Source organism: Papaver somniferum, chromosome 5, assembly GCF_003573695.1.
Source record: "Papaver somniferum cultivar HN1 chromosome 5, ASM357369v1, whole genome shotgun sequence".
In the NCBI taxonomy this organism is placed as follows: Eukaryota; Viridiplantae; Streptophyta; class Magnoliopsida; order Ranunculales; family Papaveraceae; genus Papaver; species Papaver somniferum.
The window spans coordinates 48,348,386-48,362,878 of NC_039362.1; the positions used below are offsets into that span (position 1 = coordinate 48,348,386).

At 34.9% G+C, this 14,493-nt stretch overlaps 1 long non-coding RNA gene across 2 annotated transcripts; it reads right to left on the reverse strand.

Moving 5' to 3' along the window:
* Positions 1-3,413: 3,413 nt before the first annotated feature.
* Positions 3,414-6,324, reverse strand: LOC113277409. 2 transcript variants are annotated; one of them, XR_003324895.1, is made up of 8 exons: positions 5,922-6,324; positions 5,770-5,815; positions 5,247-5,427; positions 5,004-5,125; positions 4,399-4,461; positions 4,220-4,290; positions 4,016-4,078; positions 3,414-3,701 (listed from the first exon to the last, which is right to left on the reverse strand). It is a non-coding gene; the product is annotated as an uncharacterized LOC113277409 (long non-coding RNA). The 2 variants fall into 2 exon arrangements; XR_003324896.1 differs by having other exon boundaries at positions 4,399-4,772.
* Positions 6,325-14,493: the final 8,169 nt, after the last annotated feature.

Consider the following 14,493-nt stretch of genomic DNA (forward strand, 5'->3'; position numbering starts at 1 on the left):
ATAATAAACTCACTTCTTATCCTTCCGTAGACGTAGGCTTAGCCGAACCACGTTATATACATGTGTTAATTTTTATTTACTTTCTCTGCATTTTATTCTTTTGATTGTGATTCACTACATCTTATTTTGTCTTACTGATTTATAAATTAACTCAATTGACTGTGCTATCGGAAAATCCATAGTCACATACGATAAGTGGTTCTTAACTTTTTATTATACGTTTGTAAAATGCATTAGTTTACTATTAAGTGGTTCTTAGTTTACTATTTTAAATTTGTTGACCCTTGCACTGGGGATGTACCCCAACCTACCTGACATATTATTATATTAAAATAAAATAAAATAATATTATCATGTGATATACGAAAGTTTAACCGTTTGTTTGATCGGCCAATAGGAAAAGGATCGATGAAAAAGAGATATTTAAGAGGGTATCTCAACCTAATAAACACAACCGACAAAAAACAAAGATACCAGAGTTTGCAATTGATCATCCAAAAAAAGATAAAGAAAAAAGAGCCAAGAAAAATTAATAGCATACACCAAACATCTCAAATTCAAATCAAAGTGGCGTATAAAAATACACGGAAACTTAATTATTACTATAAGATAAGCATCGAATCAGTGAATGGTAACATTCTATAGTAACATCCATAGGTTAAAGCCCGGGCCATTATGGCACGGGTCATTTTCTAGTGAATAAATAGGAACCAAACTGAACTCCCCTTTTATTGGTGGACCAAATTAACTTGAGACCACCTAAAATAAGACCAAACTGAAATTTCCCCAATTCTCCATAATATGTACAAAAACTACATGTTATAAGATTTATTCTCACTTTTGAGCTTTAGTATGCTAAACTAAACGGCACACCGCTAAACTAGGTGTTCGTTGTCGATAACAATTCATATTACTTATACTCCATGCTTTATTTAACCTGGTTAAGTTGGGGCATACATGGATTATCAGGGACATATGAATTTAGTCCCATAGAAAGAAAAATGGTACGGGGTATTTAATTGGTTCGTGTAAAAAGACAATGTTACCATTACCTCGTAATACTAAAACCTAATATATTCCCATTCTAATATATTATCGTTACTTTCAATATATTTTTATTTTCTCAAGTATAAAATTTTTTCTTTCTCTTTTTCTCTCTTCCGATATATTTTTATTCTCTCAAGTATAAAACCTTTTCTTTCTCTTTTTCTCTCTCCATAAGAAAAAAGAAAAACTCTAGCCTTTATCGACCTCTTGCTCAGATTTGGTCCTTTCTAGGCTACATCTGAGCAAGATTTTTTTTTTTTTTTTTTTTAAGTTTTAGTCATCAATTAATCAATTAAAACGTTTTTTTTTATTGTTTTTTATGTCTTTTGGCATATTTATTCGCCATTTGGGGCGATTTTTCTTCGTAATTTTGGACAATTGTCTCTTCGCTTTGTGGGAGATTTCTTCAAATCTTCATGGATGAATCGTGGCTTGCTATTCTCGATTCAAAAACATCAATTATTCAACACGATATTGCTTTGAATCTTTATCTAAGAGATCTAGGGAATCCGTGTTCGTTTGATTATACAAAATTACGGGCAAAGTACTCATTTCTTTTAGGAGCATCTCTCATCAAAGAAGAAAAAAATCAGATTGAATGGTCGAAATTGATTTCGGATAATACCATCATTCTTCTCTACTACATAAACGAAAAATTGGGTATCTTTACGATTTATGGTTCATTCTCTTTGCGGTATACTTGTAATTGGTATCTTTATTTGTATTAGGGGCATAAGAAACAATTGTTTTTTATGTTAAAAAGAAAAACTAGTTCGCGAATTGCTCTGAACTAATACGAGCACCGAATAATGCTCGAACGATTCGAACTCCCAACCTAGAACGTGTCTTTTATGGAAAATCCGAGATTTTATGGAAGACCCGAATCATTCGTGGATAATTCGGATTCGTGTATCAACCAGACGAGACATCCGAACCTAGAACGTGTCTTTTATGGAAGATCAAGATCCAACATTTTATGGAAGATCCGAATCATACGTGGATAATTCGGATTCGTGTATCAACCAGAAGAGAGATTCAATTGACAGGATATCGAACCCAAGAATTCTAGTACTACTTCTCCAACTCCAACCACTCTTCCATGATTTTATTTTTAATAATGTTTCATATATTTTGTATATAACCGTTTAATTATAGAATTTTATTTTTCTCTAAACGACCTAAACATATATGCAAATATTAGTGCATTTAGAATTACTTTTTATTTTAACTAGCATGTAACCCGTGCTACGCACCGGGGCTGGTGGAATCAGTCAATTTAGTGTGGCGGGGCTTCGCCCCGCACTCGTGGTTAAATGCATTTGGTTTTTTCTGAATAGTCTTTAATTAGTTTGAATTTTTTAAGGGATAGGAAACTCTGGTATCCTTTAGTGATGAAATTTGGTATGATAAACCCAAATTCATGTATTAGATTTACCGGTAGATACTAAGATATACCATTGAAATGATTCATTATTGGAAAAGCGAAAGAGTCAACTGGTTAGGTTTTACTACAATTACCTAAACACGTTCACATAACATATTCTTTCTATTGGGTATGGCTTCGACCATTCCTGGAACTAGGCAATTAGTTAATCATGAATATATATATTTTAGTTAATGGTCCTACATATAGTAGATGTACCAAGGTATCGTTGCAAACCCCGTGATATGCACCATGTAACTCAATTAATGAGCAATACAAAACATCCAAATTATAGGCCAAATCTTGCCAATAATTTATTCAAGTGTTATGAGTTGTCAATAATTTATCCGGTCGTTATGATTATTTTACTTAGCATTACACACCCTGTTTAGTATTTGATTTGGTTTTATTTAACTTTATTGATTTTTTGGCGTAGTGTTATTTCTGTCATTACGGTCTAAAAACCTTATGGATTGCATTGATGAAGCGATTTAGAGAATAAATGTTACTCAAAAATGGGTTGGATTTAAACATATTGTCCCATTGTTGTGAATACACTGCTTTTTCCACCGTCGTTTACTTTTAGTGGGAGAATATAACTGTCGCAGAGTATGTGTTGGTTTTGAAACATTTTCTACACCAAACTCCATGATTCACCACGTTTATAAATGTTGCTAATAACTTCAGCAACGCTTTCGTAAGTTACCCAAAGGGCGTCACAAATTATTGGCAACTTTCATATACGTTGCTTTAATTAACTAAAGCAACATTTCATACGTTGCTTCATCCGTTGCTTACCAGATATAAAGCAACAGGTGTAAACGTTACTTTAATTAATTAAAGCAACGTTTAAATTATTGCAGAATATATAGTAAATATTAAAAAATATATATATAAATAATAAACAAATTTACAAAATCTGTATGTTTTTTCAAAATCCTGTATTACAAAACCCTTTTAGAACATTCTTACAAATAGAACAAGGTTTACCCCTGCAAACAACCCTAGATAAAGTAGAAGAACTAATTCATCCACAGGAAAAAAAGAAGATGACATGATATTATGAACTTAATAATTCTTCTGGTCACCAGCAGTAAGGCAGAGGTCAACACACTGAGCTACTGAAAAAGAGGCCATCTAGAAGGCCACTAGAGTTTGGAGACGGCTTGGCACTTTAAAGAAGAGATTCTAGTATAGTATCAAAGCTTGTGTTTGTTGAATGTGCTAAGTCCTGCAGAATTAAAGAGAAGTGTTTCATGAAATGATTAACAAATCCAGGATGAAATTACATCTCAATGTCAAGGGAACTACCAGGGCATTCCCCTGCATAATGAACTCCTGATTTAAGTTAGGATTGTAGGACTCTATCCCTAATCACTACACCATTTCAACAAGAAGAAAAAGGTTTGAGAACCCAATGCATCCAGAGTATATACAAACACAACCAGACTACTATTTTCACATCCCTATCATTAAGTATGAACTCATGTATGTAAGATAATTGAAGAGCGCACTTTATAAGTTAAACAAGTGTAAAAAACTTACAATTACCGGATCAGATTTGTAGAACTGCGGAACTAAGCCTTCAAGGAAATCCTTCCCAAATTCCTGATAAAGGACAATATAGATACAAATAAGTGGACATCAAAGCAGATGACGTCTAATTTATAACATTTTACTTCATTCAGCTGTATTGATTAAGAGCTGATACAGAACAATATTGTATGAAATAAAAAAAGGGAATCCAACCTTAATATTGTCAAGAGTTACTTCGCCAACAAACATGTACTGCTTCGCATCTTCAGTTCCTGTGCAGTAAGCTAATGCAAATGGTCCCAACCAGTATCCTAAATTAGGATGTTGATTGTTTCGAGGAACCCCAGAAAATAGGAAATTGATTAGGAAATAGATGAAGAGATTATTATTACCATAAGACCACGTCCATTAACGCCGAAGAATGCTGAAAGTGCTACTCCAACTATCTTTGCAATCTAATTACACATAGATAAGGTAACATGCAATAAAGAAAACCATTTCAGTAAAATTCCAGCATCAAAGATCATCTAATGAATAAAATTCTACTCAACTCATGTCATGTTATTTTAAACTCCCGGTAATTGTTCATTTAATAGAAAAGAAAAGCATCTGTCACTTCAAATTCTGGAATCAACTTCACTGAATCACTTGAAGTGGAGACGGCTAATGTTGAGACAACTAGTGTATTCCTGATAAGTACTGATAGACTGAGATTTCAGTAGTGCTGGTGTAGTACTACAATGTACATCAGACCAGCATGCATTGCCTAAAAGCATAACAGGAAATTAACCACTGGCCTAATAAAGAACCATGAATACGTAGGAAGACGAATCAAAGATGAGACAAGGACTCACAACGAGCCCAATCTCCACAGATGACAAATAATACCATGAAGTACCGCTCTGTGTAGATGAATGCAAGGAACCACAATTTCATGATAAACAATCCTCTAACATCTGGTAAGTATATACAAATGAAATAAGTCCAATGAACTTACCACAAGAAACTTCTTCAAATCATGTTCTGAAGCAATCTCGCACAAGCAAGCAAGAGCCCTGTTGATCTCAATCCTCAGACCAACAGCAATCTGCAAGATTAATGAGTCCTCAAGAAGATGAACTTCAGGAATTTTTGGGCGAGACATGAAAAGAACAATAACAAATTCATAAGAAACAAGTCCAGAAACAAATTCATAATAACAATATCCATTGGGAAACTTGCAGATGATCAATAGACTTACTTTTGGATGAAGGTAGACGGATTTGACCACAAGAACAGAACTGCTAAAGTCAATATAGCACAATGGCAGACCATAGTGAGCAAGTGGTATTCCAACAATTCAAATAGAACCCATGCAAGAGTAGCTCAACCAAGAACACTAGCTGAAATCTTCTTGTTCCTCCATAAGAAAACATCAGCAGCTGCAGCAGCAGAAAATTTACAACACATTAATCATAATGAATAATCTAAGCATTCACAAATCAACCAATCAATTCTACTAAATACAGCTACAACACGCTCATAATATCCAAATTCCACCTTAAATCTAATCAGATCCACGGAATCAACCAGATCATTATAAAGTGAGATACAAAACAACATAGCTTCAATTTTACATGTTTAACAACTTCTCTATTAAATTGATTCATAAATCCTGATCTAGATATAATGGAATACAGAAATCAGATCCAATCAAACCTCAATACAATCACAGACAAGCAAAACAAACTAAACATCTAGGATTTGACATCAACTTTACATACAGTGACAACTCCATCAATCATCTTCAACAACTCCGTTAATCACGTTCTAACAGCAAAAACAAAAAAGAAAAGAAAAAGTAAGACATAGGGTTTGGTTGAGATAAAACCCTAGAAAATCACAAAGTAAATAAAACCCTCATTGTTGACCTTACCTTCTGCATCATTTTCCTGATGTAAATAAAATTACAGATCAAATTAAATTAAGGTCGAAACTTGACATACAAGATCAATAACATCGAAGTAAGGGTTTTAATGGAAAGCTCATTTCCTTAAAGAAATTCAGTTGCAGAGAATTCAGAGACTAGTTTGCTAGCGTTTATGAAGAGAAATTCACATATCTAGGGTTAAAAACGAAAATTGAATTAGTGAAAATTGGGATTGATTTCTGACGGGTTTTGATTTATGAGATCGTTTAAAACAGAGACAACTTTTAATTATTTTGGCAGATCGTGATTTCAAGAGAGCTAGGTATAGCGAAGAAACGGAAGAAAAAAGAAAAGGAAGAGGATAAGACTCGAGTGGGAGAGAGAGTCGAATAAAGAAAATGAAAAAATAAATAAATAGATATCTTAATATTAAAGATGCTGTGTAAATTAACATTCAATCCCTCACACAATTTTATTATGCTTCAAAAAAAAAACACAATTTTATTGAGTACAAGCGTGTCCTTTTCTTAATTATCCGCCAGTAATAAAAAAATTAATGCAACGTAAAAATGATATAAAGCAACCGATAAACGTCTGCAACAGAAATATACGTTGCAAACCAGAAAAATAAAGGTTGCAAAAACCTGGATTTGCTGTAATAAGAAATGGATGGATTTTTCTTCCCTGCACCAACTACTAAACTTGAACACTCTACAATCTCTACTCAAACCAAGCATCTTTAGCGAACCTTATTAACCAATACGATGTTCTTCTTGCTTGTGAAATGATAAGGATAATTTGTAAACCTTTAAAAGAAATGTTGTTCTCGTTAGAGCAATTCTAGATGAACCGCTGAAAAAAACTACCCCTCACAGATTTTTGGAATTTATGGTCCCCAGTGGGCCATGCCCCTCGGGAGTTTAGGAGGAGGGCCACATGTATTGAGTTTGGCGGTTTTTTTCATTGTTTTTTGCTCGGTCCAAGAAAAAAAATTTCTCTCATTAACGATCTTCAATGTTTTCCATCCTACTGACATCCTAACATCATCCCCATTGTCCAAAAGCCATTTATTGATAGCCTACAAAAATCGCTTATATGGTCGTGCCCAACTAATTGCACAGATAACGGCATCCCTACTTGCAAGTGCTTTTATTTTTATTTTTGAATCATTTGCGCTGCTTCACATGAAGACCTTTTTTGTCAGTCAAATAAGCCCAACTTAAAAAATGTGATTGCAAAAAATTGTACGTTTTGCATTAGTATTACATTGTGTCGAGAACTTGACTACAAAAAAGAAAAAAAAAACTATATCATTTTAATTGCAGACGATAACTCTAATACGACTTGCCAAGCACGAAAATTGGATATACTCAAGATTTCGCTGCGATTTGAGAGATGAAAACATGTCGAAACTGGAAATCGAACTCGACTAATGTTGGCATACCTTACACGCGGCAGCTATCAAGTTGGCTGTCAGTAAAGGTCTTTAAGTTAGGTAATTAGTTTCTCTTTGCCTCGGCAATAGTCTAAAATCCTTTTTCTTTATCCACGACGATAGTCTATGATTCTTTACGAAAGAAACTATATGAACCAAAGTACATGCAAAGAAACAGAGAGAGCATGGAATACAAACCAAATACTAATTTTTGAAGGTTTGGTATGAAATTCTTGTTTGCTCTCACCGTAATTTCTAGAAGCCTCTTACCAAAAATCTATTGTGCATCTTCCTATAATTATTATAAGCCTCTTACCATAGTTTCTATAACTTTTAATTTTTATGTTATTCATGAGTTTGTTTTGCTTTGCTCTGTCTTGCTGCTATATTGTTGTCGATTTATAAGAGAATGGAATTATAATTCAGAATTGAATTATAAGTCTAAAGCTTACCCATTAACTGTTTTGCTTTGTTTTATTGCTTTGAATTATAGTTCACAATTGTTATCGATTTGTTTTGCTTTGTTTTTAAAATAAATTCTTCTTAATATAAAGGAGAATGGTTTTGCTGATGTGTCTCCATTAGATTAAATATGGTTTGTGGCGTAGCCACATCACAACCTGTTTAACACGTCAACAACAAATTATCGCCATGTCATCCTAAGAAACTGTTCACAACAAACATGTCAGTTCGAGAAAGACACATCCAACTCGTGCATCCAATATGAGACACCTTCTCAATAGAATCACATCACTGCCATACAAGAAAATTAAGCCTCTCTTCCCAAGCGACATCTTCTTTCATATGTATAAAACAGGTTGAGGTTCAATCTTGGTTCTTTTGGAACATTTTCGTTTTATTTTCAAATGAGTACTGAAACTGTCTTCATTGATTTTCATAATTGAGAGTACATGGAGCGATAGATGATTCAGAATTTATAAAACTTCACTGATATATTCCTTTCATCTGGCACATTAGTTTGAAGTGATGCTTATAATTTTATGCTAACGGGGTTAGATGTCTACAGTATAGTTGACAGGAAATCTCAAGAATTCTTTAGGGAATCAGACTTTTGTTTAAATCATCCATGTGGCGGAATAATAAGTTCATTAAGAAGAAGTTAAGGAGTTTAGGTTAATCGTTAATGTTCTGTAACAAGAGATATCATTGGAATCGAGAATGTATTTGAGATAATAATTCAATGATGATTCTTTCTTTGTAGTTTTCGTGATAGTACTTATGGAGGGGGCAATACGATGAATACATAGAAAATATATTTGGGACAGATGACCTTCTCTTTGAAGCATAAGAGACGGACGATGGAAGAACCTCTTCTTCGTCATCTTCCAAATATTTAATGACAACAGAGTTGGGCTATGAACAAGGTCGCAAACTAAAGAAAATTAGGAGCGACCGTGGAACTACACCAAGGTGTTTAAATTTTGTGACGAACTAGGGATCATTCAACAATACTCACCACCCATTACTCCTCAAGCTAATGGAGTTACAGAAAGAAAGAATATGAACATTCAGGAAATGGCCAGGGTAATGCTCCACAACAAAAACTTACCTCTAAGGTTTTGTGGAGAAGCTGTTTTTACGGCATGTTATTTGATCAACCGTGTTTACTTACGGTCTAAAACCCTAAACACTCCTTATGAGTTGTGGTATGGAAGAAAACCCAACCTGCACTATCTTAGAGTGTTCGGAAGTAAATGCTACATTCTAAAAGATCGAGAATAGAGACGGAAATTCGATACCAAAAGTGATGAAGGTATCTTTCTTGGCTATGCTTCTGATAGCCATGGTTTTCGAGTGTTTAATCTCAGAACCCAGGTCATGATGGAGTCTGCTAATGTCATCATCGATGATATTAGTGATTTTCATCATGATAATCCTCCTGCTGAATTGCCTCCAATCGAGACAATTGAGAAAGTCAAAGAAATACCAGAATCAGTTGAAGTTATCCCAACTGTTGATGATCCTGATATTTCTAGTGACGAGGAGAAGAGCACTAATCAGGCTACTCCTGACGAACAAGAATGTGTCCCTCCACAACACCTCTGGGTTCAAAGGAATCATGATCCCAACAGTATTATTGGGGGAAGAGATTCTACAGCTAAGACTGGAGGGCAACTTCTAAACATGTGCAATTTTGGTTGTTATCTGTCACAAGTAGAACCGAGGAATATTGATGAAGCTCTGATCGATCCCTTTTCGGTGAATGCAATGCATGAAGAGTTAAATCAATTTATAATACAAGATGTATGGGAACTAGTACCTTGTCCCTCCAATGTTAATATTGTTGGAACAAAATGGATATTCAAGAACAAGTCTGATGAATTTGGCACAATTATCAGAAATAAAGCCAGACTTGTCGCTTAATGATATTCACAGATTGAAGGTATCGACTTTGAAGAAACCTTTGCTCCTGTGGAACGCCTTGAGTCCATTAGACTTTTATTAGCTCATGCTTGTTTTCTCAAGGTTAAGCTTTTCCAAATGGATATAAAATTCGCGTTCCTAAACGGAATTCTAAAGGAAGAAGTCTATGCTGCTCAACCTAAAGGATTTGAAAACCTTGATTTCCCAGATCATGTTCTTAAGCTCAAAAAGGAATTATATGTGTTGAAACAAGCACCAAGAGCCTGGTTTGAAAAACTTACTACTTCTCTTCTTAGAAAAGGGTTTTCAAGAGGTGGAACTGATAAAACTTTGTTTACCAGATGGAGTGGGAAAGATGTTGTCATTGATCAAGTCCATGTAGTTGATATCATCTATGGTTCAACTTCAGAAAAGCTTGCAAAGGATTTTCAAGTTTCACTTGCTAAAGAGTTTGGAATGAGCAATATTGGTGAATTAAAGTTCTTTTTAGGATTACAGATTCAACAACATAAGGATGGAATCTACTTATCTCAAGAAAAATATGCAAGGGATCTTGTTACAAGATTCGGTCTAGATAAGTCAAGTCCGAAACTGACACCTATGCCCACTACTGGTAAACTACACAGAGATGAGAAAGGAGTAAAAGTAGATCAAAAATTGTATCGATCTATTATTAGTAGCCTTTTATATCTTACAGCCACCAGACCTGATATTTCTTTTAGTGTTGGTTGTTGTGCTATATTTCAGGATAATCCAAAGGAATCTCATCTTGCAGCTGCAAAGAGGATCATACGATATGTCAATCACACTGTCGGGTATGGTCTATCTTACACTTTTGATACTAACACTGATTTTCTGGTTATTCAGATGTTGATTGGGCAGGATGTGTAGAAGACAGAAAAAGTACATCAGGGGTTTCTACTATGTAGGACTGAATCTTGTGGCTTGGCATAGCAAGAAACAGAATTCACAATCCCTGTCTACATGCGAAGCAGAATATATTGTTGCTGGCTCATGTTGCACTCAAATCCTATGGATTAAACAAATGCTAGTTGATTATGGAATTGATACTGGAATAATGAAGATCTTTTGTGATAACTTTAGTGCGATTCGAATCACTGAGAATCCCGTTGAGCACTCAAGAACAAAGAACATTGATATAAGGTACCATTTTATTCGAGATCTCTATGAAAATGGTATCATAAGTATGGAATTTGTGCCTTTCGAACAACAATTGGCTGATATCCTCACCAAACCATTAGACACTTCTACTTTTCAACACTTATACAGTCTATTGGTGTTTTTTTGGTTCATTAATTGTTTCTATGACTCTTGCCCCTGTGCTTATCTCGATCTTTTGGGAAATTGAGTTTGAAACTCCAGTAAGTGTTTACTTCAATTCTGTATTTGTTTCTGTAGGATTGAATTTTATATCAGAGTACTTTGTGTGTTGTGTCAAAAGAAATCCTTCTTTTCATTCGAAATTAAGGTCGCTCTTGTTGTTCTTTCGGGAATGACATTTAATGGGGGAGAGTTCTTTTGAACTTGCGCTTAATTGCCATATCTTTGTGGGGAGTGCGGCTGTGGAATACTATAGGGGTTATCTTGTATCTTTATAAACTCCTTGATAAATGCATTTAGCTTCGGCTTTATGATTGCATCTAAAGACCAAGTTGATGTTTTTGCTTTCTTTTGGTCAAGAAATGTCTCTTTCGGAAATTTCATTAGGATCTCGTTCTTGTACCTTTGCCAATTTTATTGACAAAAATGGGGAGAATTAATATGTAGTTCACACTAAAAATAGATATGGTTTTCGGATCATTATGTAAGGGGGACTGGTTTCCATGTGAGATGGAGAATTGACTAAGGGGGAGTGATACATATCACCATAGTATTGTTGTTGAAGTTGTGATACAATTGAACTTTGACGCTGTGTAATGATACTATGACATTGTATAACAATGATTGAGAACTATTGTTTTCTTATTGTTATAGCTACGGATTTTCAACAACGATGATGCTAAACTTACAACCTTTGGGATCATTGGAGTACTTGGAAGTGACGAATATTTCGAGTAATGTTGAAGATTAGGCATGTGGAATAGGAGCTACAAAAGTTAATTTATTTATTTTTTGTATTCCATATGTATTAATAGTTTTGCCACTAAAATTTACAAAGGGGGAGATTGTTTGATCATTGCTCGGTCGAATTCGCATGTGTTGTTATCTCAAGCATGTTTGTCAATGTTAGTGATCAAAACTATAAGTCTTGCTTTCTAGACTACATAGCTAAAGGTCTCGGACTAGGATAAAAAGTGTAGTTGAGCTCAAGAACTCCATGGCAATCATCGTACAAGACGAAGGACTACTCAAGGAACTGGTGGATCTCATCGACTAAAAAGTATGTGGAGACTTGAACTTATCTGTCACTCAAAAGTCTATCTATTCTATCTCCTACTCTTGAGACAAAAGTCGTTTTGATATATAGACTTTCATTATGCACATTTGCTATTTCGACCCGAGTTTATCTCGCCTATCTATTTCTCGAAATATGTGTTGGCAAGCTTTTGCTTTAGCTGAATTCATCTTTACCTAGTGACAAAAGTCATGTTATGTTTCAATCACTTTGAAAATTGCTCTGACAAAAAATGGTCTGTGAATAACGGTTATATCCGTCCTCTGAGAATGTTTCAATGATTGAAATGAGAGTTTAGATTACATCACCATTGGTAGGATATAAGCATTGTTGTGGAAACACATATATGTATAAGTTCTTATTCCTTGAACCAAAGTTTGTGAACTTTGTTGATCAAGATAAATGGAAGTGGCGTGAGCCAAGTCCGCGAACTAAGTCCGCGAACTGGCGGAAGTTCTCGACCCGAGAATTTCTGCTGGAGTTTGTGAACTCCTTCCATGAGCTTAAGTTTGCGAACCCAGTCCGCGAACTTGAGCAGGTTATATCTAAAACCGGTTGTTCTTGAACTCATGTTTATTTAAACTAAGTAATGCTTTTGCAAACCGTAGATATAAAGTTCATGAACCGATGCGAGTGAATCAAACCGTTTTTGCTTCGATTGTGTCTTGTGTAGTTACATAAGATCTAAGCAATTGAACAACTCTCTAACTAGTTCATTTGAGTCATTTGAACTAGTTATGGTGAAGAAGAATATGGTTGATATGAAAGTAATCATATGTCTAACCATTTGGTTAACTATTGTTGAACCAACAAATGTTAATGTTTGGGAACGGTTCGTAAACCCAAAATTGGACATTTCATTTGTGTGTAACAAGCTAAGTTTTCGATCCAACGGTTGAGACATATTAGCTTGAATCTAATCAGGTTTTCATCTAACGGTGAATATTGAATGCTTTGTTACCAAGCTAACATTGATTGCAAACCCTGATTTGAAAACTATATAAGGGAAAACTCTAGCAACTGGGAAACCTAATCCCCACACCTTACGTGTGATACTAGTTGCATAGCTAGAGTCGATTCTCCTTTAACCTTTAGTTTCTTCTTCTAAACCAGGTTAACGACTTAAAGACTTCATTGGGATTGTCAAGCCAGACCGATACTACTTTTCTTGTAGTTGTGTGATATGATCTTGTTGTTTCTATCGTACGAGTACAATTGAAATAATTGTCTTGAGATTTTATATCTCTGATAGGCAAGATAGAAAAGTAATCACAAACACTTCGTCTCATCGTTTGTGATTCCACAATATCTTTTTTCGCTGCGTCAATAAAGATTATTGTGAGGTGATCAATAATACTAGGTTGTTCTTCGGGAATATAAGACCGGTTTATTGATTGGTTCCTGTTCACTTTGATTTATCAAAAGACGGAACAAAACTCTTAAGTATATTCGTGGGAGACGGATTTATCTATTACCGTAGAATTTTCTGTGTGATACAGATTTGTTTATTAAAGTCTTCGACTTTGGGTCGTAGAAACTCTTAGTTGTGGGTGAAATCAGCTAAGGGAATCAAGTACGTAGCATTCTGCTGGGATCACAGGCGTAGGAGCATAATTGTACCTTAGATCAGTGTGAGATTGATTGTGGTTCAACTACAGTCCAGACCGAAGTTAATTTGGAGTAGGCTAGTGTCTGTAGCGGCTTAATATAGTGTTTGTTCAATCTGGACTAGGTCACGGGGTTTTCTGCATTTGCGGTTTCCTCGTTAACAAAATTCTGGTGTATGTGTTATTTCTATTCCGCATTATATTTGTTTATATAATTGAAATATCACAGGTTGTGCGTTGTTCAATCAATTAGAATATCCGACCTTTTGGTTGTTGATTTAAATTGATTGACACTTGGATATTGGTCTTTGATACCATCCAAGTTATCTCTCTTTGATAAAGACTCGCGGATTGCTATTTTCTTGAGTAAAGATCAAATCGAGAGATTGAAATATAAACTCTTTGATATACTTTTATCTAGATTGAGTCTGACTGTCTAGTTGATTCTCTAGAAAGTATATTGGAGTTTGTCCATACAGATTGCTAATCGAATTGTTGGGTGTGGTTGTTGTACCCCCATTTTTTCAAGACCCCCGCTTTTTCAGACATGATTATTTGTCATAAAGCACAGTAGGAAGAATGTGGTCTTAAAGTATAAAGAATCACCTTGTGGCGCGAGGTTTCTCACAAACCCCTGGATAACATACTCTTTTGAACATCATAATGTTCTGTTAATTAGTTTGCTTGGTAGATTCCAAAGAACTTGAAACATAGTAGATGTGGTTATATGTCTGG